We start from the raw sequence: 6,895 nt of genomic DNA, 5'->3' as shown, positions 1-6,895 counted from the left end.
AGAAGTTAGCTTTGGTATTATCCTGTAGCAGAGTTCAAAAGACCTGAGCATCTACTTGATTAATTTGTCAGGCTTATTGCTATCAATCTAGACAAAATTTAATTTTAGTTTTTAACTGTTTTATGTAACACTTAAAAAGCTGTTAAAGATAACTGAGTAAATTTGAACAGGATGTGTATTTGTCATTGTCTTGTAGAGACTGCAGATACTGCTAGTTTTAAGATGTTTCATTATTAATTGCTTATATTAGACAGCATGATGTTAGCAAATACAATGGTAGATTTGTGGGTAGAAGTGACAGGACACTCTGTAGTGGCCTGTCAATTCTGTTCAGGTGTTTCCTTGCAGGCTGTAGGAGAAATGTAAAGAGAGAAAACTCAGTGCATTGCTTCCACAGCTTTCACGTTTTGGAGTGTTCCATCCCAGTCCAAGCATCTCTGAAGCATCGGAATAAGACACAGAAATCTCCTGCCAGCGTGCAGAAGCATACCTCTGCTTCTGAATTAGTGGGTTCAAAAATAACTGATGTCTCCAGAAGGCTGTTTGCATTAAATAAACCTGTCATGATGCCAATTCGGTTTGTTTTATTATTTAACTTCTATCGCAGATTGTAGTAACACAGGCATCCCAAAGTCCAGTGAGTTTCTGTCGTCAGAGTAACACTGTAGATCACTGTGCCTGATATGTATCTGCTAGGTTCATCACTGGACAGTCCAAAGGTGTCTGAAAGAGACTGGCCAGCTTCTTCAGTTCCATTTATTCCGTATCCATACACCAGAGAATGTATTGGGAATGATCTTTTGGCTCTGTTGTTGCTGCAAGTGTCACGAACCTTCTGAAAACACCTACTCTGCAAACACCTACTCTGCATGTCTTTCTCAAGACTCCTAAAAATACACATGGGATAAAACCAATGATGGATTCTTTTAGTGCCACCCAAGCCCAATATTTTGCTGCCTAGTGCCTTTCCTTTTTCTCTTTACTGTGAGGTTTGTATTCTTCATATCTCAGAACTGGTATTTCCGTCAGGTTGCTCCTTTGGAGCATTAACAAGTGTGCTCAACAGTGTATCCACACAGCAGGACTCCCTTGGTCACTTCATTTTTTTTTCCTTGTTGTCCATGAGTTAGGAGTTCATGCATGATTTTTCATTCCTTTTCAACAACAAATGTTCACTGTTATCTTTTCTGATGGTGGTATGTGTAGAAGAATTTGAGTGTGTCAGCCCGTATATTTGTAAGTATCCCATAGTTCTTCTCTACTGGGCCTTGGATACCATTATCTTTTTATAGGTAGTAGCTCTTTGTTCCCATGAGTGCCCTTGAGGCAAAAAAAGTGCTTTGTACTTCTCTGAATTGCTGCAGCTGAAAATGAAAAGCCACTGAAGTACGGGGGTATCCTTTTTCACAGGAGTTCCTGTTGTATTGATGTACCATAGCTTAGGATTTAAGATCTGATGATACCGTGGTAGCCATATGATCTTTAACTACTGCCAGAAAATTTTCATAGGCAAATGCCCTCAAAGCCATCTGTTCTACCCTGTCCAGAATCACGATCACTTGGAAGCAAGGAAATAGGACTGAATATTCAAGCATTGCAGTAATCATCTTGAAACAACTCTTCCATCGTAGGATGCTCTTTCACCTTATGTGTAATACTAACAGCTTGTCACTGAAAAGGTTACTCCTGATCCCCTGCCACAACACCCTTCTCCATGTGCCTGGCTTCAAACTCATGCTCTAGATCGCTTGCAGCAGCGTCTGGCGGTTGCAGAGGCCCAAGATGATGTACTTTGGCTCACTGAGAGGGTGGCAAACTAGTGTTAGTTTTCTCTGAGATTGGTTTGCTGAACCAGCACATGCTGCAGCTTCCCGATTGCTGGACCTGGCCCAAGTGGCAGAAGCACACGAAGTGGTGGGAAGAGGTCAGGCTACTACTTTTGGCAGCAGCTGGCCATTAATATAGATGAGATGTAATGTGACACTGCATCTAGCTACAAATAGAAGGCAGAAAATGATTGACAGTGCATCACTTAGACTAGAAACATATGAAACGCAGAGATGATAATCCACAAACTAGGAAAGAGTAGGTAGATATGGTAGGCAAAGCTTAGAAGAAAGGAGTAGAGACCCAGAGGCTGTTCTAGAAGCTGCCTGTGAAGTCTGTGGCAAAGAATGAGCTAGAGCCTCTCAGGGGGTGTATGCATTCTCTGAGGAAGCCTGAAATGGACCTTTTTTGCAGATTTTCTGGTTGGGGGGGGTTGTAATTTTTCCCTCCCATAGACTAGGATTGTACTGGCTGTATATTTTGGAGTTGTGTAAAAGTCATGAGGGTCATGCTGAACTCAAGAGGCATGGCAGTATTTTAGCAGTGCTTTTGAAGCTGTGAAGGAGACGATTGCTTTAGCAGTATTTCAGCCTGTAGGGAAGGCCATTTGCTTACTTGAGCTGTCATGCCTTCTCCATACTATTTCAGAATACTGAAAGCTGAACTTTGCTTCTTAAAGTGACTTTTGAAGTCTTTAAAGTATTTTCTTGACTTTTGTGAGATCTTTTTGTGCCCCACTGTGGGTTTGTGCCCACTCTCAACAGGAAGACGCTTCACTGTGCTAGGCTCCACTGCAATATGTGTTGGAGCATTTAGTTACAGAATTGTTGAAGTTGGAAAGGACACATTGAGATAATCAAGAGCAACCCATTGCTCAGAGCTGGGTCACCTAGAGCAGGTTGCCACTCTGGGTTTATGTACCTCCAACGCGGACACCACAACCTCTTGGGGCAACATGTTCCCATGTCTCATCACTCTTACAGTGGAAAAAAGCTTTTCTTTATGTTTAAATGTATTCCAGTTTGTGCACAGTGGCTCTTGTCGCTGGATGCCATTGAGAAGAGACTGGTTCAGTCTTCTGTACGCCCTTCCATCAGGTATTTATGCACGTGGATCCAGACCCTCCTGAGCCACCTCTTCTCCAGGCTGAACAGCGCAGGCTGTCACAGCCTCTCCTCCCATGTCAGATGATCTAGGTCCTCAGTAGTCACCTTTGTGGCCCCTTGCTGGAGTTGCTTCATTCTGACCCTGTCTCTCTTGAAATGGGGAAGCAGCTCTGCTCAGCCCTGGGGAGACACATCTGAGGCTGGGCTCTCCCCCAGGACAAGAGTGTCAGGGACAGACTAGAGCGAGTCCAGCAAAGGCCACCGAGCACCAGAGGTGTGAGGAAGGGCTGGGACAGCTGCTCAGCCTGGAGAGGAGAGGGCTTGGGGGGGTCTGACGTCTGAGGGGGGTTGGGGTAGACATGAGGATACCAAACTCCTCTCGGTGGTGCCCAGGAACAGGACAGGAGGCCATGGGTTCACCTTGAATGTCAGGGAATTCCTGTTAAAATAAAAAATGTGTTTTTATGTTGAAGTGTGATCAGAAGCTAGATCAGGTTGTCCAGGGAGGTTGGAGAGTCTCCATCCTTGGGGGTGTATAAACTCTGACTGGCTGAGATTCTGAGCAGCCTATTACAGGCACCTGTACTGGGAGGTGATTCCCCCCCAGGTGAAGGACTTTGCCTTTCCCTGGTGAACTTCATGAGGTTCTTGCTGGCCTGTTTCTGCGACCTGTTGAGATCCCTCTGACTGGCAGTGCACTCGTCTGCTGTGTACACTGCTCCTCCCCGTGTGTTGGCTGCAGACATGCTGAGAGCGTGCTCTGTCCTGTTGTCCACATCCCTAACGAAGATGTTGGGCAGCCTCAAGCCGTGGGCTCTGCCCCCTGTCACTGACCTCCAGCTGGACTTTGCCACTTGTCACAACCCTCTGAGCTGGGCTCTTCAGCCACTTTTCCATCCACATCCCTGGTTGTCCAGGCTTGCTTCATCAGTTTGTCTGGGAGATGGCATGGAAAGCCAAGGAGCATCCCCTGCTCTCCCTTCATCCACCATGCCAGTCTTTTCATCAAGGAAGGCTCTCGGGCATAATTTCCCTTCTGTAAATCCACACTGGCTGTTCCCATCACCTCCTTGTCCTCCTTTGTGTTTGCTCCATCACCGGCCCGGGGATGGGGGTGAGGCTGTCTAGCCAGTAGTTCTCTGGATCCTTGTCCCTGAAGATGGGAAGGATGCCTTTTCCATCCTGAAACCTGTAAAAGGTGGCAGAAACTTCAAGTGGGACTGAAACAGCAGTATGTATTTATATATAAATCACATAAAAATCTATGCACACATAAAACCATGCGAGTTATATATGAAGCCAAAGGATGCTGCCAGGCTCCAGGGCAGAGCTGAGAGCAGACCTTGTTCTGCTTATTGAAGATTTCAAGGAAACTTGCTCTTCCAAATTGAGGTGGGGAGTTGGTTGTTCTCCTTTACACAAGGCTCACAGACCAAGAGGTCTCCTATGGATCTTTCTGGCTATTGACAAATCCTTAACAGTGGCTGAAAGCAAAGCTGTGCTTTTGGGATTGGTTATTTTGTTTTGGGTTTTTATTTCCCTATGAGGGCAGAACTGCTGCTGTTACACCATGCTAGATTGTGTTTGCTTGAGCTCACAGTAAAGTGATTGCTACCTTTCCCTCAGAAGCCCTACCCTGTCTGGGGGTGCTGTAAAGACAAGCAGTCTCAGCTATTTTTGTTTTTCCACAAGTGCTCTTGTGCTTTGAGCCACGGTTATTTTTCTGGACGCGAGCATAATTATACCATGAACCTCTTCTCACTCACCACCCTGATTTCTTCAGTTGTGGAGGCACAGCTCCCTGACGTTCCTGTTATTCCTGGTTTATATGACCTTTTTTTTTTTTTTCTTTTTCCACCTTTCCCCAGAACTTTTCCTTCCTGGGCTGAGGTAAAGCAGATGAATCAGCAAGGGGAGACTCTGGCTGCCCCACATGGGGATTACTACTGCAAAGCCAAACTAGCACTCCTGATCTGGAAATGCATTTATAGATCAGTTTGTTTCCCAACTGAGAGGCCCCTAGAAATGCCTCTGTTACATCAAAAAATAACCGTGGAGGCAGGGAGTGGTTATTTAGCCTTCACAATGGTGTTAGTACTAGGTTAGAGAGAAACTGGCCATAAGTGCAGGTTGTATCTTGTAAGGAGGGTTGGGTTTTTTGTCAGCAGGAGTGTTAGCTGGTGTAAAAGCCTTCTGGTAAAGATGTGTTTTAATGGTTGGGCAGAAAGAACCATTTTAAGATGGCATTTGCAGAATTTATTGTTTACTAAGTAACATGTTTTATCCCTCAGAACAGATTATCTTCAGGGCTTTCTAGGACATTAAATCCAGCTCTCTGCTCCTAGGAGGGCCAGAGTCATTTCTGGAATGATCTTTCATCATAAGTCATGAGGATACTTTTTCCCCTTCTTAGCTTTACCAGCCCTGGTTCTGCTTTCCTCTTTCCATCTCAGAGCAACTCGGTATTCAAGTCACTTGATTTTTGGTTTGATTTGCAGTCCGTGCTGGAGTGGTGAGTCATTGTTTGGATGCAGAGTGTACCGATACAGCTCCTCTGTTAAAAGGGGACCCTGGGATTCCAGGGACCCTTGTGCCAGGCCGGGTCTCCCCAGGTTGTCTCCTGGGCTCCGTTGAGGCTGGGTGTATTCACGAGGGACTTCATACCCCAGCTGTCGTGTAAGGAGGGTGGGAAAGCTGCACCTTGGCTTCTTCAGAGCCCGCACAGCAGCGTCTGCGTGCTGCCCTGGGGAATCGCTTGCCACTGCTCTTCTGCTTCTGGTGGGTTGTTGCAGTTAATACGGGCAGTTAATTCGGTTTCTCGCTGTGCCCTCTTTGGGTGATAAAGGTTCCTCTTGCTGCTGGTTCTGCCTATAACCTCCATTTGCAGTGCTCATTTATGACAGAATTATTAAGGAAGACTTAGCCTTTATTTTAAAACTTTCCAAGATTCTTAGTGATGCTTGTCTTCCTCTTATTTTTTTTTTCCTTGCACTGCACATGCAGTATTAGCTGCCTTCTTTCCAGTATTATCTGCCAGAAATAAACAGTTGGAGTTGGTTTGATTTCCCACCTGTGATTGCTGCAATGAATATGCTAAGACTTCGTTAATTTGCACTCATAACTGTGTATTACGTATTCTGAATTACCCAGTTTTTCAAGTTTATCAGACAAACCAAACATACCAAACAGGGATCAGTCATGGCTGGCTGATTTTGCTGTTCAGCTTAGTTCGGTATAGTCTAATAATACTGTACACTGGATTTTGTTAATATAATCTTTGCAAAGATTTTTAAACTGAAGTCATTGGCGAATCTTCCTATGGCATTGTGCAACGTTTTCCAAAAATATTTGTAGTGCTTACCCACTTAACACGAGTTTCGATCTACTTAATTGTGCTGATATGATTTCTCCTGGCTTTTTTTTGTGCAGTATTATTGCCTTTAAAGCTAATACTGCCTACAAAGCTATTTCTTGCAAGTCAGCAGTGATACTGCACATAAACTAAACACGTATTTGGATGTTAGTAAGTGTGGGGAAAATAGGCTGTAGTGAGTGTCTCCACCTGAAGACAGTGTATACTATATGTGCCATAGACTGCACAGTGTTAGGAGAGCAAAACTTTTTGTCTGTTCTATCTTCTATCCACCCTTCGTGCGAATATTCGTGTTTTTACCTCTGTATACTGCTTTCTGCTTGACACGGGCAAATATATGTTGAGTTTTTCATTCATACGTTGCAGACTCTTGTAAAATGTAGGCAGATATGTAAGTGCATTCTGGTCGTGGATTCTTAAGAAGGTGTATTTCTTCTGGCTTGGAAGAGCTGCCAATGGAAAAGAACTTTCTAATTACACGCAATTTTTTAAATTTTAGTTTTTACTTTGCTTCATAACCAGGCCAGGTGTTTTGGGTGGAAGTGGCTTGTGGAAGTATCTGCTTGGCCTTGCGAGTTGAAGTCAAAGA

This window comes from Athene cunicularia, assembly GCF_003259725.1.
Source record: "Athene cunicularia isolate RWA chromosome 8 unlocalized genomic scaffold, athCun1 chr8_part1, whole genome shotgun sequence".
Lineage (NCBI taxonomy): Eukaryota > Metazoa > Chordata > Aves > Strigiformes > Strigidae > Athene > Athene cunicularia.
Note: the sequence above shows the minus strand (reverse complement) of the source record.